At 37.5% G+C, this 27,153-nt stretch overlaps 1 protein-coding gene and 1 long non-coding RNA gene across 6 annotated transcripts in view; one reads left to right on the top strand and one right to left on the bottom strand.

The window, feature by feature from the left end:
- The window catches only part of LOC121013430 (uncharacterized), a 125,220-nt gene extending 99,347 nt beyond the window's left edge, over positions 1–25,873 (bottom strand). For 2 of the 4 annotated variants that reach the window (XR_005782701.1, XR_005782703.1), the window contains exons 1-3: positions 25,357–25,873; positions 15,171–15,276; positions 10,833–10,894 (exon numbers count right to left, since the gene is read on the bottom strand). This is a non-coding gene — a long non-coding RNA (uncharacterized LOC121013430). Of the gene's footprint in view, positions 1–10,832; positions 10,895–11,281; positions 11,565–15,170; positions 15,277–25,356 lie in introns of those variants that run through there. The other 2 variants (XR_005782707.1, XR_005782706.1) reach the window with 2 other exon arrangements.
- Positions 12,023–27,153, top strand: part of MEF2C (myocyte enhancer factor 2C) — a 171,686-nt gene continuing 156,555 nt past the window's right edge. For both annotated transcript variants that reach the window (XM_040448925.1, XM_040448937.1), the window contains exon 1: positions 12,023–12,176. The gene's annotated coding sequence lies outside the window, so the exon portion shown is untranslated. The remainder of the gene's footprint in view (positions 12,177–27,153) is intronic.

Raw genomic sequence — 27,153 nt, forward strand, 5'->3', positions numbered from 1 at the left:
GCATCAGTTTCTTTCCGCCTCCATTTTTCTCTGATTGGCAGAACACTTGGCCTAAAATTCAATTACCTCAACTGTAGGCTTCTTAGGGAGGGCCTTGGTTTTCTGGTTCGGTTTTACCCCAATCCCTATTTATTACTCACCTTGGTTCTGCCCCTTACTTTAACAGTCTTATTGTAAGTTACCAAAAAAGCTATTTGGAACTAAGAGCTAAATAGCAAATAAGAAAGTGAATGAACTCCTTACTATGGTGTGACCAATGAGACACCACTGTCCAGTGTGGGGAGACTCATTACATTGGTGACCCTTCTCCCTGTGACAGGCATGAAGCACAATGCACACTTAGTAATACTGGGCCAGTATTCACATTTAAGATCATAAAAAGAGAGCTGACCCCATCAATGGCTATCACCCAAGGCTCAGTGAGATAGACAGGCACAATATTCAAAGGGCACAGTGAGTCCTGAAGTCATATACACAGCTATAGGTAATACGGTATCATCTTAGACAGAAAGAAGCGACTATCTGGATACCTAGAAGTCAGGCAGTGGTGGTCATTACCAGAGCTGACCATATACTGTGAGACACCACAGCACAGAGTGAGGACATAGAGACAGCACTCAAGGATCCAAGGAGACAGCAGAGACCTAGTCCCATGAAGAGACAAAAGGGTAACATTTCTGTGACTATGGGCCACCCAGGTCCCTGGACGAGGCCCAGAGTCATGGCCTCTCAGATCTAGGGGACCACACAGATTCAAGGTGAGAATGAGCAGCAATATGGAGCCCAGCAGTTGTAGCTGGGCTACCAGATATGCCCACTGAGGAAGAAAAAGTCAAAGGCTCTACATATGCTTCCTATTGTTGTTGGATTTGGTCCAGGGACTGATGGGCTTGGCTGCAGGTGGGAGCACCAGTCCATTCAGCGAAACTTTGTTCAAATGCAGGGCAAGAAAGGGAGATGGCAGAGGTGCCTCTCTTATAAAGTGGAGGAATAATACTGGTTCCTATGCAACTCTTATTCCAAAATTAATGTTTCAAGGATATTTAAGCTACCTAGGAAAAAAACACTTGCCAAATAGCCTGCCAAATTTATGAAAAATCCACTGCTTCCTGTTAATCCCTATTCCTTTCCAAGAAATGCTTGTAATACTATTTAATAGTGTTATAGATTTAGACTAACACGGTATAATCTTAAGCCTGTAGGAAAAGTACAGAATATGTGGAATGTTATATAACCTTAAGAGTCCTTATAATAAATTCATTTTAAATAAGTGAATAAAAATAAGAAATAAGTAATAACTTTCCCAGATATACAAAGATAAGACAGGATACAGAAAAGATCATGGTCATACAACAGTCAGGACCACACAGTCACAAATTATTAGAAGGCAAGAAAGAAATATTCTAAATCAACTATACACCTGATATAGACTTGTATGTTTTCTTAAAACTGTTAAACGACCTAAAACACACACAAAAAAGGTTTATATTTCAGAAAATCAAAATTAACAAAATGTTAAAACACACAATTAACAACAACAACAACAACAACAACAAAAAACAAAAACAAAAGCAATGCAGAAAAGTCTTAGGATCTGATTAATAATAAATGACCTGTTCAATCTAAAATGTATTATTTCGGGGCGCCTGGGTGGCTCAGTCGGTTAAGCGGCCGACTTCAGCTGAGGTCATGATCTCGCAGTCCATGAGTTCGAGCCCCGCGTCAGGCTCTGTGCTGACAGCTCAGAGCCTGAGGCCTGTTTCAGATTCTGTGCCTTCCTCTCTCTGACCCTCCCCCATTCATGCTCTGTCTCTCTCTGTCTCAAAAATAAGTACACGTTAAAAAAAATTAAAAATAAATAAATAAATAAAATAAAATAAAATGTATTATTTCTAGCTCCACAAAGTTTTTAAAAACTGTACCAAGACACTACCACTTCATCATTATTTTAAAAAGAAGAATAAGTTCAAAAGAACACAGTGTGAATTTCACAAAGTAGATGTAGGTAATTTCAAACTGGCTACCAAGTTGATAAAGGTAAATGATGCAAACCACAGCTGCCTATACACACAGCTTGAAATTCTAATCCAGGGAGACTCAGACAGGTTAAGAACTCCCACTGAATATTCCAATAACAGACACAGATACAGACTCAGATCCCCTCCTTAGTCCCAGGGCAACCCCAAAGAGGTCTTTCTGACACGGAGAGGAGGGGTGAGTTTCTGCAACAACAACAAAGAAAAACAAAATATTTCCAGCTTAAATATTGTGAGTCCACCTATTCATGGTTTTGTGAAACTCAGACACAGCCTGGTAAAAATTCTAAGACAACTGAGTTGTTACAATGTGACAACAGCATAAATTCATATTAAGTCTCTCTCCTAGTGTTCCTACTAAATACCAAGAAAGCCAAAACAAGTCCCCCAACATATTAGCAATAATATATCTTCTATTTAGTTCCAAGGGGAAAAAAACTTTTATAACTTAAGAAAACTCAAAATACGCAACTGTCACTGAATTAAAGTAAGTATAGTAACAAGTGATAATGCATGCATAATGTCCACTGCAGCTATGTGTTCCTCACATACAAAGGCTATTTCTCCCTGGTTAGAGTATAGTTTGGCTGATGGTGCTGATGGCAGGACAGGGCTGGAGAAGAGCCAAAACTGTGTACAATCTAGCATCATAGGTATTTAAATTTGGAAATGAGTCCTTGAACTTACAGTTTAACATGCTGTGAGAACATGAGATTCATGTTATTTTATCTGTGCTCATTCTTATAAAATGTTTGCCTTGTATGGTTGGTACTTTACTGAGGCCTTAATGAGTAGGGCACATCACTATGGGTGCTGGGGGTCAGGGAGGGTCAATGGCAAGCATTCTACAAGTCCATTACTGCTAACACATGTCCCTCAAACAGAAGCAGAACCTGACTGGGGCCCTTTAAGAAACAAGGGAGTAGCAGAGACATTGTCTCTTGACTTGGAAATGGGAACAAGGTACTCCTCCATATATATACTCTATAGTACCTCCCCTTAACTGAGTATTATTACAGTGTATTGCAATTAGCTATTTAGTTCTTTGCATCCTCCATTAAATTGAAAGATTTTTAAGAAGAAAATGTTATATTGAAATACTTAAAAATACACAAGAAAGTGGAAAGAAATATACTATCTGTGTACCCTTTCCTCAGCCCCTGTGCCCACCCCCCCCCCACTGTTAAGATTTTGCATAATTACAATATCAAAGCCAGGTAACTAATACTGGTACAACACATACAGTTTATTCATATTTCCACTGTTATACATGCAATTTTCATGTGTGTGTGTGTGTGTGTGTGTGTGTGTGTGTGTGCATGTGTGGAGCTGTGTGCGACTTTATCACATAGGTATCTTTAAGCAACCACTACCACAATCAAGACACTTAACTAATACCATCACCACAAGACTCCCTAGTGCTACCATTTTGTGCCCATGTCTACTCCCTCTCTGGCCCTCCAACCCCTGGTAACCACTAATCTGTCCCCTACCTCTATAATTATGTTACTTTATGAATGTTACATAAATAGAAATGAGCAATAATGTAACCTCTTAAGATACACTTTTTTTCACTCAGCATAATTTCCTTGAGATTCAGCCACATTGTTACCCACATCAACAGTTCATTATTCTTTATTCTGTACCATGGATATATCACAGTCTGTTTAACCACTGATGGACATTTGGGTATTTCCAGTTTGGCGATATTACAAATGGAGCTGTTATGAGCATTTGTGTACAAGTTTCAGGGGGAAAACAAATTGCAAGACTTTTAAGGGAACAAATAGTGTTTGCTTCATCACTGTATCTCCAATACTTTATACAGTACATAGTAGGTACTCAAAAATGTTCATGGGAAGAATGATGAATGAACTCCAAAATTGCCTCTAAATACCAGAATGCAAAATAGGACTCATCTTGGAGGAAAAACATATTAGCTGGGCGGGAAAATGTCAGCAAGAGGTCCTGAAAATTGTTTTGCACACTGAAGGAAACCATCAACAAAACGACAAGGCAACTTGTTAAATAAGAGAATATATTTACAAATGATACATCCGATATGGGGTTAATATTCAAAATATACAAAGAACTCCTACAACTCAACACCAAAAAACAAAACAAAACAAAACAAAAAAAAAAACACACAAACACACACACACACACACACACACACACACACACAAATAATCCAATTTAAAAATGGGCAGAGGACCTACATAGGCATTCTTCCAAAGAAGACATACAAATAGCCAACAGACACATGAAAAAATGCTCAGCATCACTTATCATCAGAGAAATGCAAATTAAACCCACAATGAAGTATCACCTCACACCTATCAGAAGAGCTAAAATCAAAAACACAAGTAACAAGTTTGAGGATTTAGAGAAGAAGGAACCCTCATGCACTGTTGGTTAGGAACCCAAGTTGGTGCAGCCACTGTGGAAAACAATGTGGAGGTTCCTCAAAAAATTAAAAATAGAATTAGTATATGATATAGTAATTCCATTACTGGGTATCTAGCCAAAGAAAATGAAAACACTAATTTGAAAAGATAATATGCACCCTTATGTTTATTATAACATTATTTACAATAGACAAATTATGAAAGCAGCCAAAATCATGACCATTGATAGATGAATGGATAAAGAAGATGTGGTATAGACATACAATAGAATATTATTCAGCCATGAAAAAAGAATGAGATCTTGGGGCACCTGAGTGACTCAGTCAGTTAGGCATCCAACTTTGGCTCAGGTCATGATCTCACAGTTTATGGGTTTGAGCCCCACGTCGGACTTTATGCTGACAGCTAAGAGTCTGGAGCTTGCTTCAGATTCTGTGTCTCCCTCTCCCTCTTCCCCTCCCCCACTAGCACTCTCTCTCTCTCTCTCTTTCTCTCTCAAAAATAAATAAACATCAAAAAAAAAAAAAAAAAAGAACGAGATCTTGCATTTGCAACCACCTGGATGGACATAGAGGGCATAATGTTAAGTGAAACAAGTTAGACAAAGACAAATACCATACCATTTCACTCCTAGGTGAAATTTAAGAAAGAAAACAAATAAAGGAAAAAAAGAAACAAACAAAAAAACAGACTCAAATACAGAGAACCAACTAGTGGTTGCCAGAGGGGAGGTGGGCGGAGGGTTGGGTGAAATACCTAAAAGTTATCAAGAGTGCACTTACTGTGATAAGCACTGAATAATGTATAGAACTATTAAATTATTATATTATACTCTTGAAACTAATATAACCCTGTATGTTAATTATACATCAACCAATCAATCAATAATTTAAAAAATTATAAAAAACAGGTCTTGAAAGTTGCACTCATGGTTTTAAATCTATAGCCGTGTTTCAAAGGACACACACACACACACACACACACACACACACCTTTTTCAGTTTGTTTTAAATATTGAGTTTCGGGGCGCCTGGGTGGCGCAGTCGGTTGAGCGTCCGACTTCAGCCAGGTCACGATCTCGCGGTCCGGGAGTTCGAGCCCTGCATCGGGCTCTGGGCTGATGGCTCAGAGCCTGGAGCCTGTTTCCGATTCTGTGTCTCCCTCTCTCTCTGCCCCTCCCCCGTTCATGCTCTGTCTCTCTCTGTCCCAAAAATAAATAAACATTGAAAAAAAATTTTTTTAATAAAATAAATATTGAGTTTCATTTTAGTAAGATGTTGTTTGGATTAATAAACCACAGCTGAACTTTTTTTGGAACCAACTAAGGAGACTTTCTATTCTAGCCAAAATGGACTAAGAGGGGCTGTGTCTACCCTCCTTCCTAAAACAACAACAATAACAACAATGGCAAAAAATATGAAAAATGGTTTTTAAGACATGGACAGCAGGCAACAAAGAGATCGCTAAGAAATGAGAAGCCAAGGATGTCCAGCTTCTCAGTGCACTGCTTACAGTCTTGAGGGTTTCTTAGCAGAGGCACAGGGAGGGTAAAATTCCCTGAATTGAGAACACAGGTCTGAAAATATGGGAGGATAGGCGGCCACAGTTCACAGGACGGAGCACCTGGCAGAGAGCTGCTGTGTAAAGAAAGATTTCCTGAGAGCTGAAGAGTCCCACTTGAGAGTTTAGCAGAGTACTGATTTGGGCAAATGTGAGCAGAAACTTCCCAAGGCTAGGTATTCCTTAACTCAAGGCAAAAAGAGATCACACATCACAAAAAGGGAGAGAACCAGTGCTCTTGCCCAGCCTCCTCCAAATGTATTTGGTCAAGTTCTTAGTCTTAAGTACCAAATAGCAGAAAAGATAAGGAACAGAGGAGCTTATTAAACAACTCCACAGGAATGCATCAGCAAATACAAACTATGGAAAGGTCTACCACACAAATACTCCAGTTTCTTCAACAAATGAGGAAAAATAGTCAGGGGGGGAAACCTCTAGATTAAAACAGAAGATAAATAACCATTTACAATGTGTGGATCTTATCTGTATTCCATTTCAAACAGTAAAAAGTCATTATAAAAATTTATGAGACAGTTGGGAAAATCTGAATATTGATTGTGTGTATTTGATAAGATTGAGGAAATATTGACTTCTGGGTGTGGCTTGTTTTATAGATGTGATTCATTTTTTTTTTCAGTTAAAAAACAAGTCTTAATCTTATAAAGCTATCTGCTGAAATATTAAAGAATGAAATGATGTCATGTCTAGAATTGGTTTCAAAATAATTTGGGGTGGGGGTAGGAGATGGAAATGGGAATATGTTGAAACAAAGCTGTCCGTGAGATAATAGTTGTTGAAGGCAGGTGTAGTTGTGTGAAAGTTTATTATATATTCTCTCTACTTTTTCATATGTTTGGAATTTTGCTAATAAAAATTTAGATAAGTAAATTAGAAATACATCAATAAACACATAATAAGCTAAAGCAGTGATTCAGGATCAGAGGTCACAGGTCATGATAAAAACAATTTCTCAGGCATGAAGTTATCAGAGAAGATATTTTACGAGGACACTAAAGACTGTGATTTGCAGCATTCCCGTAATTGAAGACCATATTTTCTCCACATAGAACAACTGGCTTTTAAGCAAGGATAGACCTTCTTTCTGAAAATAGAAAATGCAAGTGGCTGACTACCTAAGTGAGGACACTCAAGGACATCAAAGGAGACCAAAAAACTGGGTCTATAGATGTGGTTGCTACATCTTCCTGTTGTTTTAATAAGGCTGGCTTATGAGAAGTCTAACAGAGCATATGACTGGTATCCTCCCAGAAGCACCCCTAACAACACAGCTCATCCAGTCATGCCTTGCCATGCCCACATTTCCCATTTGCTCATTGTCGCAATTCCACCTTTCATTCACACAGTTTAGGTTTTTGGTTTTGAGATCAGGGAACTGTCCAAAATTTTTTTCTCATTCAAATAATTCATTAGAAAGTATATTTTTCTAGAATCTGGTTGTTTTGCAGTGGGAGGGACACGGTAAGTAGCTTGTGCAAGGTTGTGACAAAAAAAGTCTCCTCTCTCCTCTTACCTGAATCCTAACCATCCAAAAGGAGATACCCAAATCCAATAAATGGAGTTCCTAAAAAGATGAATGCTACATCTTCCATTTAAAAAAAATTCCTCATGGTCTCTAGTTCAATATCCCACAAATAACCTATATCCTACATTTCTTGAAATGAATTGATGTGCGGACTTTTTTAAAAAATCAACATTGGGGCACCTTGGTGGCTCAGTTGGTTGAAGGTCTGACTCTGGCTCAAGCCATGATCTTGTGGTTCGTGAGTTTGAGCCCCACATCGGGCTCTCTGCCATCAGTGCAGAGCCCTCTTCAGACCCTCTGTCCCCCCTCTCTCTTTGCCCCTTCCTCACTTGTGCACACACTCTCTCTCACACACACAAAATAAATGTTTTATTTTAAATCACTGTAAACTTTAAATTCTTGGTATATTTTTAGCTAATAATTCTGTCTATAATGTTACTGTACTAGTAATATTATTAAAATATCATGATGCATCCTAATGTTCACTTTTACTAAATGCTGAAAAAGCCATGGGAGCATGGCTTTAAGATATGATTTAAAATCTGATGTGTGCTTTGAAAGCACAATCAGGGGCGCCTGGGTGGCGCAGTCGGTTAAGCGTCCGACTTCAGCCAGGTCACGATCTCGCGGTCCGTGAGTTCGAGCCCCGCGTCGGGCTCTGGGCTGATGGCTCGGAGCCTGGAGCCTGTTTCCGATTCTGTGTCTCCCTCTCTCTCTGCCCCTCCCCCGTTCATGCTCTGTCTCTCTCTGTCCCAAAAATAAATAAACGTTGAAAATAAATAAATAAATAAATAAATAAATAAAAAGAGCACAATCAGCTTTGGGGACACAAGGCTAGTGAGCATTTTTGTAGACTGGTTACATTTTGTACTGCAAGATGTATTACAGAAATTGTAACTGAACTTTTGGAAATACTTACCACCATTGTTAGAATGTTCATTAGAGTGTTCTTCTTTTTAGACACAGTCTTGCTTATAACGTCCATTTTAAAAGTTGCTACCCAGGCTTATAAAACAAAGTTATAATGTCTTCCCATCAACAGTATTAAAAACATTCATCTCTCAGAAAGTGTTATAAAGAAATTCCACTGCAATGATAATTCAAATATTAAAGTAAATATAAAAAATGATATATTGTATGATAGGATACCAAAAGATTAGAAATTCTTCACAGGACTGTATTTTAATTTCTGATAAAAGCAAAATACCAGTATAGTAACCAGCCACTAGTCATTATGTCACCACTAGTCACTAAGTAAAATTAAATCAATTAAATTTAAATTATGTTTAAAATTCAGTTTTTCCATTGTACTAGCCACATTTCAAACACTGCTACTGGTTACCATACTGGACAGTGCAGATATAGAGCAATGTCCGTCATCTCAAAAAGTTCTAAATGAGTAATGAGAACTCACTCATTGTTAGAGTTTGTTGGAGAAAACATTACTGAGGAAAGGATGTGCGTGTATCAATTTATTTCTACCAAGTCATTTCTCCTTTGGTATAGGAGGCTGAATTAAACCTGTAACATTTAAACAGTTTTTCCGAAAATCTATATTCTCATGCAAATACTTAAAATTGTGCCACAAGCAGTGCAATATAGATTTTTTTTCTACTCTTGCTATATAAAGAGAATGGAATTTCAAAAGATTCCACTTGCTCAACATAGGGAATTATGGCATTAGCCAGTGTTCTTCCCTTATGATTCACATTTTCTTTCTTTATAAAGATCTATTCTAACCCTGCTCTGCTTCCAAGTTTACCCAGCGATAGCCGAGCCTTTATTTTGTGGCAAGGAATTCCTGTTTAGAGGGCAATACCTAATGCCTCAAACTACACACTTGTAGAGTTTGTTATCTAGCGTAAGAAAACTCATTTCCTAGCCAGGTCCTCCTACCAGGAGAAGAGGCTCTTACACCCTTCCAAAGTACCAGCAAATTCCTTAGTCTAACACAACTTCTCATCTGTCAGTTCAGAAAGATGCATTTCATAACATATGTAAGCAGACAGGAACATAGAAAGGCTAACTAATACCACACTGTCATGTGGGAAAGTGAAATGCTCCTGCAGGTAGATATTGAACAGGAAGGGTCTGTCTAATTCAGCAGAGAAACTGAGTGAGATCATCTCTACCATTTACGCTTAGTAAAGAACCATGCTGCAAAGGAAAGACAGAAATACAAGAGTAACAAAAATACATGAAAATAGTATGAAAAACTTCCAAACAACAGAGCTAAACTTGAAACATTTAAATGCAACTCCTGAAAACCTTGATGAAAAGTAGTATGTCTATACTTAAAAGCCTAGATGGAAAAGAAAAAAAAAAAGACTAGATAAACCACATAGCTAATCCAGATGGTAAAAAAAAAAAAAAAGCAGTCGATAATTACATAAGTATAGAGTTTTAAGTATTTTCACAAAAGTAAATGAAAATGAATAATTATTTAGTATTGAAAATAAGTTGACTTTAAAAGTACAGAGTGCAAATAAGAAAAAAAATAATAAAGTCCAAGTAAAGAAATACTTAGTAGAATATTCCAAATATTTATAAAGTGGATCTTTGTCCAGAATAGTGTGTTGTTTGGAAACAATTTCTACAGTAGATTCAGTAGATTCCATGGTTCTGAAAATTAATTAGAACGCTAAAATTAGCTACAGAAATTAGCTACAAACTAATGAGTTAGCGGAAACAAAAATAAAGAACACAATATGCCAACTTTCCAACCCTTTCTGCAAACAGATTTTTCACATCTTAAAAATTACACTTGTTGTCAGGATTCCTTACATTGTTTAATCTGTAACTTCACCTTTTTGCTCAGTTGCTCGCTCCCTAAGGAAGTCTAAAACCGAATCAACTGTTATAAATGTTTACCAATAAACTACTATTTTCCAATCAGTTTTTTCTTAATCTGTAAAATTTAAAAAGTGTTTATTACAATTAGGTCACTACTCCTGGCACAAGGCCTCTGCAACATTGTTTCTCAGACACTAATGGGTCTTGGAAAAGTTTGAAACTCTCAATTCATTATGACTTTGAGTAGCTGTTTTGTACCTAAGAATGAGAATTGATGGAGAGATTGCAACTAAACACATAATTTTATGAAACATGATGAAAAACATAAGGGTTTTGTTATGACGCACATAACAATCAAGAACCTGTTTCTTTTTAGCAAGCTCCTAAAAAGTACCTCCCGTATAATTATTAAATAAAAACACTCACTTATTCAGTACTCAGCTAGCTTTTAAACTCTGAATAAGAGAAGTACACAGTGAGAGAGGTACTTACATGGTTTCCTTGGATACTGGATGATGCCATTCAGGTCTATGTTTTTATCTGAAAGTGGTGCCCTGCGGAGAAATGAGGCTTGGTGAGTGGCTGTTTATACATAGTAAGTAAATAGGAACTTTGTTTATTTTACAAAGCATTTTTTATTTTGACCCAGATTTCTTTTTCTCATCACACCCAGCCCTTGTAAACAGCAATAATATGGTAGAACAGGTACTTTGCACAATTCTTTTTAACACCACTTAAGAAATCATAATTATTAAAGAGAAACTCAGAATGGCTAAACACAATACTCTTTGGGCTACTTTATATATGTTAACTACTATATTTATGCCGGACATAGCAATGAACACTGCCTGCCTCTCCATTTTCCTTCAAAAGGAATTGTTCTCAAACTGTCAGTACAGCAATTAATTTAAAAAATTTGCATAAACGATAAATGTCCTTACCTTAATCAAAGAGTAAGAGACCTCTAGCTTTACCAGTTCCTAAACGCCCACAGTTTTCCACAAACATGAACAGTCATTTTAAATGTAGTAGTAGGGTCCTAGATTCTCAGTAGTTTAAGGGCTACGAGCACACAATTTGACATTCAGTCTTTCAGAGCTACATGCTGTCTAATTTTGGTAGGATGATTAAACCCTCCTATGTGATAAGTTTTAACGTTCTAATATTTCTCTGGATTGAAAAGAACAAATGAGCTACAGCAAAGAATGGCAACTAACTTTAAGGCTTAACACAATTTAATAATCTGAAATGAAGTAAGTGTGTGCTATGTTTCCATTAAAAAGTTTCCAGCCACAATTAATTGAACAAAAACTTGTCTTGTTCCAAGATTATTCTTGGAAATGTAATTTTAAAGTCTGCGTGAAATGAGGAAACTTACTTTTTTACCATATGAAAGCAATCTCATTTTTTAGGAATGATTTTTGGATAGACTTCCAATTTGATATTTTCCATTTGAACTAGCAGCATTGGGGCTTGGAAGGGGGAGGGGAGCGAAGCAATTCTGTGTTCTTTTGCCAACACTGACAAAGGTCTGGTTGTCAGTGATACCTTTACAGCTAAATTTACCCCAGAGTGACAGGAACAGGTGCACCTCGGCCTGCCAGACACTTGTGCACAGGGATCACGCATCTTACGGCTTGACGATCAAGGGGGGAAAGCCTGGGTCTTCATAGAAAAGGAGAAGAGACAAGCGCAGCCCAAACTGGGGGGTTTCTCTTCAAAGCCAGCTGGTCTGGCTTTATTCTACAGGAATTTTTTTACCTGTCAGAGTTTGGACAACAAAGCCCTCAGCAGGTGCTGAAGGGTACAACTTCCTGGAGAAGCAGAAAGGCACTGGTGAGTTTCAATTGCCAAAATATATTTTTTAATCTTTAAAAGTTGATTTTGTTATCTTGGAAGAGGCACTGCTGAGGAACCTACATTCAGAAAGCTGATGAGACCCACTGGAATCAGAGCCAACTAACTCAACAGTGGGTTTGCCTGGTGTAGAAAGTAGAGCTGTTACCATTTGACAATTTTTTACATTCAAAAAAAGTTTTATAGGAAATACTTTATATTTTGAATGTCGGTCTCTTTCATTACTATCTCCAATATTTGAAAGATGCAGAAGTAATTACACATATGCTATTGGACTATTAAAACAAACACATAAATAACATTTCATCTCTTTTTTATCTAATTCTGTCATAATCTATTCCGAATAAAATGTTATTTTTCAATAAATCAAATAAAAATGTGAAATGGTACATGCTCTTTTCAAACGTTTCATGCGCTACTATTTTTTATGGGTGCATGTGACAGGAATATGATTAAAGAGAATATGAAATGAATTTTATTTATAATACAATTTAAAAACATGTATTGCATAGAATATTTAATAATTAAAAGTGGCAACATTTTCTCATTACTTTACAAAGAGTTTCTTAGGAGAAAAATCTTTGGAATAAACATCGAAGACATTACTAAAGCATGTTTTTACGTCACTGATTTCCAAAATTAGTACATTTATATATTTGGTATTTTTATTTTGTGAATTCAAAAGTTTAGTCAAAAATATTTTTTTCAGAATAGGATTTTAATTAATACAAAACATGGAAAAATAAGACCACATGTCAGGATATATTTTTAAAAAATGATTCTATTTCAAGGACTCATTCTTTTAACTATGATTCACAGCATTTCTCTACACAAATTGTTATATTATACAAATTGAAAACATTTATTTAAGCAAGTAAGGAGCTCAAAGCTAAAGACTATACATAGTAAACATATGAAACCATTTTAACAACCAAATTCCATATTCACAAGCAACATGGGCTAATGAATGTAAACGACACACAGCATACACTGATCAAGAATGCTATAAATTATCAGCCATAAAATCAATTTTCTGGGCTGTGGGGGGTAGAATTGGTGCTTAAGAAGAGAAAGGCTCCTACCAGTATAAATTACTAATATTATGAGGCAATTGTTTTATTCTGATGATCTCATAATAATTTTCAATCTACATGCTTAATACATAGTTCTATAGTAGGAAAATAATAAGATCTGACTTTTTTTAATGACCACTTCATCTAAAACAATTTTCAAATCAATGATGATATGGATTAGCCACAAATTTATAAGTATCATACTCTTTTAGACTGACTTCGCTGCCGTTTTAAAATTATTAACTATTTGCGGTTTAAAAGATTACCGGAAATGATCCTCCCACCCAAAAAATCTAATATTTTTAAAACATAATTTAAAAAGTAAAACCCAAGTCTGATTTTCATTGTAAATTATTACATGCAGAATATGGTTCATAAAAGTAAAGTATATTTTGTTTTTTAAAAAGGAATATAGTGTGGTGTCAAACTGCTATTTTTGTGTGATATTCTATCATCTTCATTATATTGATTCTGGCACCTAAGTAACTCCAGTCACTGCACTTTTTAGATAACTTCATTAGTCTCTTAAAAAATGAGTATGTACTGCGTGCACTTGATATTTCTGTTATTTATCTAGTCTGTTAAACTCTATATTCCTAAAGAATCAGAGCATTTGCTTTTAGAGACAACTACTGCAACACTGAATATACACTCTTAAGTCAACTTTAGAATTACATTCGTTAAGTGTTCATGTGCATTACTATATTGACTATAATTAATACACTGTTTGTCATGAACACTAAATATAAGCCATACAAAATCTTCTTCCAATCTTTTTTATGACTCTTGTGAATTACTTAAGTGTGACTGAACCTATTAGAAACAATATTAGCTATAGCCCAAATATTTCTAAATAACCAAAACTTGTCATTTTAACCATGCCCTGAACTGTGAGAGTAATCTAAACTTCCATGGTTTTTTTTCCTGTAATTATGAAAAGAAGCTTTAATTCCTAGATCAACATGCAGGTACACGTTCGTCCTTTCTGGTAAACCCTCAACTCTTGTGTCACAAAAATACCTATACCAACCCCCTCAATGTAAGGAAATGGTTTCTTTTAATAAGTCTTAGTCAGAAATTATGACTGAAAGCTGCATTGACTTATATGTGTACTAAAAGTTTAATTTAAAATTTTTTTTTTAATTTTAAGCCTTATTTGCAATGTATCTTCAAATCTTAAGGATGGCCTTTTCTATTTATAGTAGAGAAAAATTAATTATTCTCCTGTTTCAGAAAGACATTTGAAAAACATTTTGTTTACCCATATATTCACAGGGAAAATTTTGATTTTCCCAGCAACTAACTTCAACAAATTACATTGTGAATATCAATGTATTTAATTTCAGGACAATGAAGCTTCCAACTAAAATGGTTTACTTATAAGTATTTAAAGAAACAAAAATACTTTGGCAGCTTTACATGTATCTCCTCATTGACCAGCCACCTGACTGACAGCTGTCAACTGTCTGTGGGCCAAATGTAACCCAGTAAAGATAAAAATTACATATTACTCATCCCTGTTGATAATACCTGGTGCCAGTAAGGTTTTCAAACAGGAATAACTAGACCATAGATATAAAGAAGTAAAAAGGGAATCATTTCCACCACCTATCATTGTCTTTGTCATTAATTTATTTCCCCTTCCTTTTCTACTTACCCCACTTCTCTTGATGCCCCTATCTCACACCTACAAAGAGTTAACTTCCTTAAAGGGACTTCAGATATACGGAACAAGTGTGTGACCATGAAAATACTGGGCAGTCAGGTAATGGTGCCCACACATTTCTTTCAATCAAATCTTTTGAGCTCATGGAGTGTTTGAATTGTGGGAAAGAGCCTTTGATGCTTTCAACTACTCGTTTTTAAAAAACTGAAATGGAAGCACAAAAATAAAATTTACCCAAGGTCACCAACATGAGGACGTAGATGTAGACTTGGATCTATCTCCCAACTTCATATCCAGAGATTTTTTTTTCTATTAGACTTTAAACATGCGGACAATGAAACTATAAGTAAAAGAGAGCACATGGAAAATTAATGTGAGTGACATTCCTTTGGGGAGCTATTTTCAGCCACCAGACCTAATACCTTATTGGAGAAATACAGTTTTATCAGAGCATATTAAAATGTTGCTTTTAAAAAAAGAACATAAACACATTAAAATATCTATAGTACAAATTCTTTTTTAGATTCTCTTTGCTATTTAAACTGATTTCCAAACTGAAAATATTTATGGTGTATATGAAACAGCAGAAATAAAAAATAATCAATGACAATGTATATGTTTTGAAAATGAACACAGGAATCAGAAGTTCAGGTTGAAAATTTTTTGAAATATTAGAAATTAATTAAAAATACCAAATGTACCAAAGCATAAGCATACGCACATTACCTAAGTACAGAACATATTAAACAGTTCATATAAGTGACTCAACAATGAACTAGCACACGTGTGTGTGTGTGTGTGTGTGTGTGTGTGTGTGTGTGTGTGTGTGGTGTATGTGTGTTAATTACAAAACCTTCTAGACCCCAGAGGGCTCATCAGCAAGTGTTTCCAAACAGCTCAGAAATTCTATGACTCAATAATCCTGTATTAATATAAGTATCTGATATTTATTCAAATAATTATTATATTAATATCTTATATTGCTATAATATATTGTGTTGACAATGCTGCACATCATACGGATTCGATCAAGGTCATGAAAATATATTCATACTAAATACTTTATTCTTTTCTGACCCTCTAGAAAAGAAATCATTTAGGAGATAACTACCATGTTCTGAATTTAAAAGGATTTATTTTAACCCAGAGCTTTGGAGCTGTATCTGCCTGTGAGAAGTGTTTGCTTTAAAGCCCAGACAAGCAAATGAATTTTTTTAAACGGGGGAGGGGGTCTTAAAACATTGCTACAGGATATGGGAGGAAATCGTGGACAGGATTTCCCTGCAAGGGATTGGTCTAAAATAACCTCCAACAGCTCTATGATACCAATTAGCAACTAAATTATACAATATATCTAATTTTACAAATGTATTTGCTTATTCCATTACATTTAGTCCAAATCAACGTTAGTTATTAATCAGCAAATCATTTAACAATATGCAACAACAGTATGCAAAGAAAAATAATCAGTAAATGATGTCCATTTCTAACAATTGTGAAAGGCAGGGGTGTCAAAGCAAAATATGCAAAATCATAAGACTTTTAAATAAATCCAGTCATCTCCCTACATCTCAAAGGGGTGTTAGTGAACGTGAACGACTTGTTTCTCGTTTGCCTTTGAAAGATCTTAAGTGTTTTCAGGTTAGAGCTGAAGAGTACTGTCCAAAGAACACCAGAGCAGAAGTAGGCAGCTGTGAGCTGTAATCTCTATTTCACTGCTCAGTAATTTTGTGACTGGAAACAAGGCATGTAATCTCGGGGAGGATACCAAATGGATGTGACTCTTTGCTGGGCTATGTGTAAATCATCACAAAAACAGTTCTAGTTATCCAGTAAAAAGGTGTTACCGCTGCTTCATGTGAAGTCCCAGAAGGATTCTGCACAATATTCGTGGGTTTTTGTCTCCACTGGCATGCCCTGCCCCCTCCCTACTGCTGAAGAAGCCCACCACATGGTCGCATTCCAAATAATTAAAACTAGCACCAGTTTTTAGCTTCTGAGATGAGTAGCGAAGACAAAATCACTTTATAATACATGACTGATCAGCTAGCCATATTTTTTTCCCACTTAGGTACCCCGGTAGCAAAATATGAAAGGCCTCACCCTCAAAATTATATTATCACACATAGCTTTGAAGTTTTCAGTACAATCTATAAGGCTGAGTTGACACAAACAAACTTAATCGCCATTTAATGTTTTTAGTTTTATAAAATGGGACATTTTAAAAAATGAAAAATTATATATATATATATATATATATTCACCACACTTGGTGCTGTAAGCCAGCTTGAGAACATGTTTGTTCATCTCAGAAAAATGCTGGAACAAGAAACAGGCTCATCAGAGAACCCCTAACCTGGAGTGTTAAAAATATCTGGATCCAAGAGAGGTTAATGGCAGCAGCTGGCTATGCAGAGAAGTTAAAAGGCTGGGAATAGGGATCCCCATGTTGCCTGGGATGGCAATGGTGTGAAGGCCCTACAAGATTGCATGGCAGGCAAAGGTACCTATCAAGATCATAAGGAATATTTGTTTTAGTTGAAAATCTTTTTAGTGAAAAGCCACATTTCTCACGTGATTGTGAACAGGGATTGTGATTGTGGTTGCAGGGAATCTAGGCTTATTGAAATAGGAATGGGCTCGCAGCTCAGGTGTCACTAACAGTAGAGGTCACTGGATCTGAAACCCATTTTACAGGTTTTGCTAAGATACCAGGATCTAAGAGCACCGTTCATCCAGAAAAGATAAACAGTACCCCTCAGATATGTAAAGATGAAGAAAGGCACAGAAATTTGAAAGTAGTAAGTCCCCATATTGCTTAATGGGTTTTCTAATCACAATGGGCAGAATATACATGGCATGTCTTTTTTGATTGTTTACAACATGAGCAAAGGGAGGCAAAAGAAAGAAAGAGTCCTATAATTTTGACCTCTCATTGTTACTATTTTGAAAGGTGTTCACTAATTTAAAGGTTCCATAAAACTTAAGATTAGTTGAGAGTGTGGGAACAAATAATGGAGAAGGTTATGGAATTAGAAGACTTTGCAGATCTTATCACCCTCACCCTTAGGCAGTGGCTGCAAACAAAATAAACGTAAGAAACACCTGAGGAGCTAGTTACTATGCAGATTCCTGAGGTTCTTGCTCAGGGGATCTGAGGTGAAGGCTAGGAATCTGAGCAAATCTGAGGCCCTCTGAAAAGTTGTTCTCTAGAACAAGAAAATTGTGGTAGATTGTTCAGTCCTCATCAGAGTCTTCTTCAAGAGGGTTGGTTCTCTTGCTCTTCGGTAGCAAGAAAACCAGCACCTAGTGATCTCAGGTCCCGAGAGATCAAAGGAAGCATATGGATACAGCCACAGAAGTTTTATGTCCATTTTTATTTACTGTCAGTTACATTTGCACTTAAATAGTTTAATTATTTTTATGTAGATTGGCAAACGATAAATTTCACCCAACACCAGAGATAAGCCAAAAATCATTCTCAAGTTCTACTTGAGTTTCAGGCACTAAATAAAACGACTTGAAATATGAAAAATGGCTTGAATTGACTCTTCAGAAAAGTCATTTAAAAATAGCACAGACAGTGCTTTTTATGAGAAGTATATAAGCAAATACATTCAAGTTTTAGAAAACTCAGATGATCATCCCTGACCCAGGGAGTTTAGAAGGCTAAGGCCCAGCAATAATGTAAGGGAACCCACAGGCTTTATTCTCCAGTGTGCAAACTGTTTCGTGGCCATACACTACCCAAACTAGAATCTCACAGGTACGCAAGGATGAGGTGAGAATGTGTGGAATGTGTAGATGGATGAACATAAATCCTTCAAAAATAGATAAAGAGCACAAGCACATACTTTATTCACTGTGAGTCAATCATTATTGTAATCAGAGTAATTATAGTGATTAATAACAAAAACATCATAAAAACTCTTCTATGACCATATTATCTGTAGCACACATCATCAATTATTTAGAAATAAGTTCCCTTGTTAAAAGTTTTTTTATTTTGAAGTTATTCAAATAAATAGGAAAGTATTATTAATAATATTCCATGATTCTGAAATAGAAAATGTAACTTTCCAAAGCATGAAAAAAAATTTTGATTGTTAATAACCAGTGGTGTGTGTTTATGTGAGTGTGAGTGTGTATGTGTGTGTGTGTGTGTGTGTGTGTGTGTGTGTGTGTGTGTATGTTTATGGCTATACTGACTTTATAACTGAAAATGAAAAGATGGAGCCGAAAAGATGAAGGGCAAAAGGGAACTACATGGAAAAGACAGAATTAAATCTATTGATTAGCTATTTCACTATTGCTAAAGGGGTCAAAGGGAATAAAAAAAGAAGATTGTAGAATGTTTCCTACTTACCCTTCTTTAAATAGTGCTCAAAATCTTTCACTTAGAATCAAATTTCTTCATTTATGAATTTCTTCAGAATACAATATAAAGTACATTTGATATGGATGTTCCATATTTACAGGTTTAATGCCATACAAAGTTGGGAAATATTTAATTTACATGATTCATCTCTGCCTATAGGAAGATGCTTTATCTGTGATTTCATAGAAGTGATAAAGAGTAGAATGTATTTTGTCCTCCAACCCTGAACCTCTCTCCACCCCTTCCAGATTCTAACCTTCATCCAGGGACCAAAACACATTCTCATCACAGGGTTCGTATATCCCTTTCAAGACATTTTTGGAGAAATAGTCACTAATTACACCTCTGATGACTTTTGGGGGCAGAAGGGAGTGCACAAAGGGTGAGACCAAGTGACAACATGGTAGCTATGGCACAAGGGACATGCAGCAACTGTGTGCCTCCTGTGCAAAGAGAGAATAGGAAAAGAGACTGGAACAACAGGTACTAAAGTGTTATTATATTTCTTAAAAAAAATAAGTAGACAAATTTTCAAGGAGCATCATGATACTTTGCTCATAGAGAATTCATCCTCCGATCACAATCTCTTCAAAAAAATAAAATTTTTCTTCAAGTAAGAGCCAGGCTTCCCACTTACCCCCAGGGCTCACTTACATGTCAGCAAAGTGGGAGGGACTTGAGACACTCGGAAAGTCTCCTCTCTAGAGCATCTCCTGACCAGCTGGGCAGGGAATGTATGGAATTTGTGTAATCATGGATACTCCTTTGGATAATGAACTCCTTCCAGAAAACTTTTGAAGAGAAGTTCACGGAAAGGAGTAACACACTGAGAGTGTGTCATGAGGTAAACTGTTGGAGTGGCTGGCTTCTTGGATAGAACATAGTCCAGGAGAAGACTGGAGCATAAAGAGGCTGCTGAGGAATCAAAGGATCTTGTGGGTCACATCAGCGAAAAGCTGTGAGGAGACAGAGACACTCAATAAAGAGCTATTATTGATTTTAAAAATTGCTGCTGGGTGAATGGTGTATGCCAGAGTGAAAGAGGACAAGTTGAAGGTGAGTATAGGGAGGCTGGTGACACAAAGACAAACTTCAGCAACCTTACAATTTTGCCTATACCACACACATAATATTGATCTAAAAACACTTAAAAACTCAGATTTAATAAGAAGCTACTACTTCTGTGTATTTATGGGAAGCCTCTTTAAATTTAAGTGTAAGAATATGTCATCAATAAGCAGTCTAGAAGATGTCTGACATAACTAAAAAATAAAACTTTGGAGCCTTATTCTGAGCAAAGTCTGATAAAATCAAACATGTACACACACATATGTTTCTCTGAAAAGAATACCAAACAAGGCTAATATAAATTGGCAACCCCAAAATGTAAGGCTTCTTGGTATAAAATATATTGGTTTAATCAACATACTATCCTAAATGTTGTATATTTATTTCAAATATAAAAATATGTATACTGAAATAAAAAATGCTTTAAGCATGAAAGCTGACAGAAAAGGAAACATCTTCTAAAATATCATTAGATAAATGAGACATTGAAATGTTTTTCAGGAACACGGAGCAGTCCTTGAAAGTGAAATAATATAACATTAGCTAACATTTATTGAGCAATTTCTACATGCCAGGAACTAGGTAGGACTACACCTCCTCTCAGCAAAATTATCATCCTGTGTAGATCCTGCCACTTTCCCTATTTAATAACAAGGGCACTTAGAAAATCGAGTCAAATGGTTATTAAATGCCTGAGCCTGGATTCTAATCCAGGGTCTCAATTTACCCTTCTCTGCCTGTTGAACATTCCTTGAAAAGGTGTTTCCCAGGATGTTCATACATAACGTGTAACTTCGAATTAGTGTAACTAACTTTTTAAAAATGTATCTGATTTAATAGTGCTACTTGCCAAAATGTCTCCTTACAGGCTACACGTTCACATCAGAAATACCATTGTAAATCCCCTTTTGTATCTACAATTAGTGTCAATTTCTGTGCCAGATAACAAATAATCTGCTTTATAATCACATCAAAGTTTCCATGAAGCCACCTTGTTCACCACTTTTGGTTTGGATGATAATGATTTGCCAACAAGCAAACTGTTAAGGCTGCATAGCAAACCCCTAGAGAGATTTCTATAGCGACTGATGCTAAAGACATCATTACTGAAATAAGCAAACAACCTCCTAAGGTGTCTACCTTAAAGAGAATGACACACGTTATGACATGTATTTGTGAAATATTTTCTGGTGGGAAAAAAAAATCGATTATATCACCCCCTGATATCATCATCCCCATAAATGAGCAAAGGTTATAAGTCTAAGGAAGCAGTACAGCATCATAGCTAAGGGCATCTAGTGGAAACAAACCAACCTAGGTTCATGTCCTTTGTCTGGCACTTATGACCTATTAGACCCTGGGCAAGTAATGTCACCTCCTTAAACTTAAGTTGTTAAAATATGTAAAATGGAGCAAACTGTAGTGTCTATCTGAGAGGTTGTTGTTTGGATAAAAAGAAAAAAGTTTATAAAACCATTAATACAATTAAATCAATTAAAGTAGTTAATACAAGACGAACAAATAGCAAATGGCCATTAAATCTTTGGCACTTTAAATTGATTTCTTTCAACTGTCATTCTAATAAGATAGTATTATTTTTGCACATATACTACAAATAGCATTGTATTACAAATATGAATATTATTCACATTGAAATACTTAACTATAGATTTAGTAAAAAAAAAAATTATCTATAGGAAATCAGACCTCGTTGGTTTGGGTCTTTGTCACAGTGAAGTAGAATATACTGGTAAAACAAACTAGTGTTAAGCCCTGACTTAAATTTAAAAGTTCTATTGCATTTTACTTTTAATTTTCATCATAGTCCAAAATAATTTAGAGAGACTTCATTTCTAACGATAATTAATTCTCTTTTTTCCTAGTAAATTAGAATATGGATATAATTACGTATCTCCTTATTTTCAAAGCTAGTATGATTGGGAAGCATTTAATCTATACATGATCTTGTCTTCTTGAAAAAAATTGTATTATTTTCCTTAGATTAAAATTTTAGGTAAAAAAAAATATTTAAGAAGTAACTTTAAAAGCTCTCAACTAAGTAAAATACCATCTTTCAGAAAATTACCTAGAGAGATAAATAAAACAAGGTACATTTTGCAGTGAGGTGGCTTTATTCTCTCTTTTCGAGATTTCTTTGTCTTATTTTGGTGTTCTTAATAAGGAGAGTTAGCAGGAATAGGAAATACCAGATATAAATTGTTAACTGTTAACACTTTCTGAGTCCTTTTTTCTTCTTTAATACATATTTACACCAATTGAAATCAATAGAAATCATACACATCCCAAGTGGGATTTTATTTAAAACCAAAAATGCAAAATGTCTATGGCGTCCGTTTTGCCAGAAGCAGCAAACAGGCCTCTAGACATAGCTGTAATGTTGACCATGCATCCAAGAGAGAGCAACCTCTAGGTCTCTCTTGAACAGAATGCTCCATTAGGCATTCCATGGGCCCCCCCTTCCCGGAAGGCCTCGGCCCAGCCCCGTTGCCATAGATGGCCATCAGACATTTGGAATGACATCAGGAGATAATCTGAGCAGGCTCTGCCCTAAAGAATTCAAGCTAGCAGGAGACTGAAGATATCAATGTCTTCTTGGCTGACAACAGCATTCCAAAGGTCAACCAGGGTGAAAGAGGATGGACTTGGAGTTTCTAGTGCCTTTTCAACAACCAAGCAGCTAACAAGTATAAAGAAGCATCCCTTAAGACCCAAAAAAAAAATAATAATAAAATAAGACAATGAAAGTCTGGAAGTATACTAGAGACACCATGCCTATGAAAAGGAAATAAGAACGTATACCCCTTTGGTCAGGGAATTTTAGGACTGAAGAGATCTCTACCTCTTAAAAATAAAACTGACGAAGTTCTCATCCTGAACTTGATGGTGTAGAAGCTGAAATTCTTCACAGGAGAGTAAGAATGGCTTTTAGTACAGTTTGCCAATTTCCAGTCTTGTGCTGTATGTTGGGTGGCTCATTGAATCCTCATAACGAAGTTTAAGAGTATGTTCCACATTTTATAGATGGGGAAACTGAAACAAAGGGAGGTTCCATAACTTGTACCTGATAGTATCTTCATCGAATTTGAGGAAGCTATGCTTTGGTAACAACCCTCACCTGACACTCCCCCCCCACCCCCGCGACCTTAAGAGTGCTTTTTAGCTCGTACTTTAAAAGGATAATTCCATTTCCTCAGAATTTTTTAAGTATCAATAAGAACGTTAATCCAACTAGTCTCTTTTAGAAGACGTCATATGAAACTATGACGCTACCAAGAATATATTTTTAGTTTGGGTGACAGTGCTATTCCCTCACACACTTTATTCTTACTAGAATTTCTTCCTAGAGGCGTGCTTAGAAGTATTTTCTCTTCTAAAAGGGTACTGCTGTGGAAAATCTTCCATCAGGCCCCTTTTCTGTAGGGTTCATTTGCCTTAGCCAACCCCAGGCAAGGTGCCCTCGTCTGGCACAAAGTGTACTAGATAGACCCGCTCTGGTGACCTTATCTTTTTTCTAAATTTATGGCATCGTTTAGGGGTGCATCTCTTAACTTCTCCGGGCCCCACTTGTTTTCCCTGTGAAAAATTAGGTGCTTGTGTTAAATGTTCCCTAGACCTCTTTCAGAAGAAGATAAGGAAATTCTGACTTTAAAACTTTCCACACTGGTGCCAGGAAATGCAAATGCCAAGAGTGTCCTAAAATTTGGCTGGTATCATAAAGCAGATTCTTTCTTTCTTTTTTTTTTTTAACCAGCATTCATTTAAAACTCTAGAGCAGCACATTCCAATAGAACTTTATGCAGTGATGGCAATGTTCAACATCTCGCAGTCAAATAAGGTAGCCGCTAGCTGCCTGTGGCTACCGAGTACTTAAAATGTGGCCAGTATAACTGAGGGACTAAATTTTAAATTTTATGTAATTCTAATAAGCTTAAAGAGCCATAGGCGGCTAGCGGCTACCATATTGGTAGCAGCTTACAGCTTCAAGAGAATGACAATATAAACACTTCACACCTTTGATTTATTCAGCCGAGTACTTGACAATGCCTTTGGAGCACTGATCTTTCCACCACTCTTGCTGCCCTTGATACAGCTCCACCGGCAGATCAAAGGACAGCCGAGACATTTGCATTTCGTGATGCCATTTCTGCAAGAGTCCCCGGCACTGCTCTCACGTGCTAACAAATAAAGGGGACGGCAACGGAAAGGAAGTTTAGGGGGTTTCGTGTCTTTTCTCCCTAGACTCCCATTTGTCGTGTAGCTTGCGGCCTTTCCCTAGCCAAGACGCGAACAGACCAACGAGGCAGCTCAACTACCAGAGCCAGCAGTTGGCTGTTAGGTTTCTTTTAAATAATCGTGTAGACCCTGAGAGATTGGGCTATAAAATCCAGCTCTGAGACCGCGTCCTTTCCTATTGGTCCGTCAGGTGAAAAACCGGGCTGACTGGCGGGCCAGGGGCGGCGGCCAGACCCGCGCCTGCCGCGCTCCCTCTCCCCCAGGCGCGCACACCACTCCGAGCACGCGGGGCGGCCAGGGCCGCTGGACGCCGACCGCGTGCCACCGCTTTGTGCACCGTGCGTAGGTGGGTTTCCTGGGCGCTAGGCTCGGGACTCAGCCCCAGCTCTCCGGGGTCGTCTTTCTCCAACCTAGGGGAAATAGCCCCACGATCCCCAAACCAGATGAGCGCGGCAACTCCCCAACACCGCCACCGAGCGTTTCTAGGGCCCACCCACCACCGTGGCGCCCTCCTCCCATTCTCCACAGCCCACCACGCGGCCTCGCCGCCAAACCAGCAGCCGCCTTCCCCCGAGCCGTGACATCCCCCTCAAGACACAAGCCGGCACGCTCCCCGCCGAGACAGCCCGCCCCCGCTCCGCGCACCCAGGCCCACAGGCCCCCGGAGGGCCCGGAGCCCTCCTCCTCCTCGCCCGTGGCGCACGCACGTGGCGCACTCACCCCCTACTAGCTGCCTCGGAGCTCTAGAAACACTCCCGGGAGGGAGCCCCCGCCCCCTCGGCTCCGTCCGCTCGGAGGAAAGTGGGTGGGGGGAAGCGGAGACGGGCTGAGCTGGAGTAGGTAGGTCGGTCCGCTCCAGAGAAAAGTGGGTGGGGGGAAGCGGCGATGGGCAGAGAAAGGAGTATATAGGTGGAGAGCGGTGTTGGAGGGGACGACCGGCAATAATTGGATGGCGTTGCGGCTGTTGCGCCCCTGTGAACGCCCAGCCAGCGCGGATTCACTTTTCACACAAATCACCCGGAGGGATTGTTGCTGCCTGCAATCAATAACTCAGCGGAGTGAGCTGCTGAAACCAGAGGCGTCCTCTGTCTGGGTCTTTAAGGGGCCGTCCGAACTGAATTCCAGCCCTCTGCTTCCCAGACAAAGAAGGGGGCACCAAAACGCAAGACGAGATTTTTAACCCCCACCCCCACCCCGATCCTGGATAAAAATCTTTAAAAATTAAAGGGCACACACACACACACACACACACACACACACACACACACACACTCCGAAGTATCTAGAAAAAATAGTTAAAGGGGAAGTGTGACAATCCATTCTTTGAAGGTTTCTGTGATATTTCCAGAGATGGGATAGAATCAATGTTCCGATGAACATTTAACGATTTTGTAAGTGAAGGTAAAGTCCATTAAATTTAACCATGCATATGGATACTTTTTAATCTGCCACACATTTGCAAGGAAATGACTGATCTAGCCTTATTTGGGCATACTGTTCTAGGAAAACGAAGAAATGTATCATAATTTGTAGTGGCATTGTTAAAAGCCTTAGCATATCTTTCGGACATTATTCCTTGAAGATTGCATTTCTGTAAGACGAAAAGGCCCTGGGAGATGTGTATTATGATTCCCACTTAGCAGACTGTAAAACCAAGCAGAGCTGGGAGAAAGGGTATTCGGCAGGTCACCAGATACTACCAGTCACTAAATTTAAATTAACTCACTGTGGGCCTGAGTCTTACAAGACTAAACTCGGCTAACACCCCTAAAATAAAAGTAGCCAAAATTCATTTTCCTTCACTGAAGCAATTTAAAAATAAAAAAATCTTAGGGATGTCAACCCAAATATAGAGGCTTTATAAATCTTAATGAGTTTTCACTATGAAAAGTCTTCTTACTAATACAAATGGGTAAATGAATATCGACCATCGTGGTCTGATATGTCTCAAGGTTGGGAGTAGACCCACTTTGAAGCCAAGGAGAAGTTCATCTGTGCGCTCTAAGTCATAGAAAGCTAGTTTCAAGCAGAGACTAGAACACAGGAGTATTTGTCTGTGCTCAGTATAGTCAAACTGCTGGGAAGGAAAAGGTATTATTGGTAATAGAATTCATAAAGGCGACTGAATCCACACCACTATTCCCAAAGTATTTAAAATTGGCCTTTAGGCGACATATACAATAAGCCCTTTCAGCAACTTCAGCTGCAACTTCATTATCCCAACTTGACAAATTTGGTTAGCTTGGGATATGATGGATTTGACTTTCTCCTTTGTAATTGTTAATCAGATACAAAATTAAAGGTACAAAAATAAAGATAAATATAGGCTCTTTAGATATGAGATAAAGGATATGATTAAACCTTGGCTTGGAATAACAAATCCTTTGCATATTGCAGATTCTCAATCACAAGCAGTCCATATGGTGTATACTGTTCATAGGCTAAAGCTGTACCTAAAGAATTTCTGAAATTTAGATATTTGGCACTATTTATGTTAAAGGCTATAAGTATTTTCAC

This window comes from Herpailurus yagouaroundi, unplaced genomic scaffold (assembly GCF_014898765.1).
Source record: "Herpailurus yagouaroundi ecotype Mexico unplaced genomic scaffold, PumYag 29, whole genome shotgun sequence".
NCBI lineage: Eukaryota > Metazoa > Chordata > Mammalia > Carnivora > Felidae > Herpailurus > Herpailurus yagouaroundi.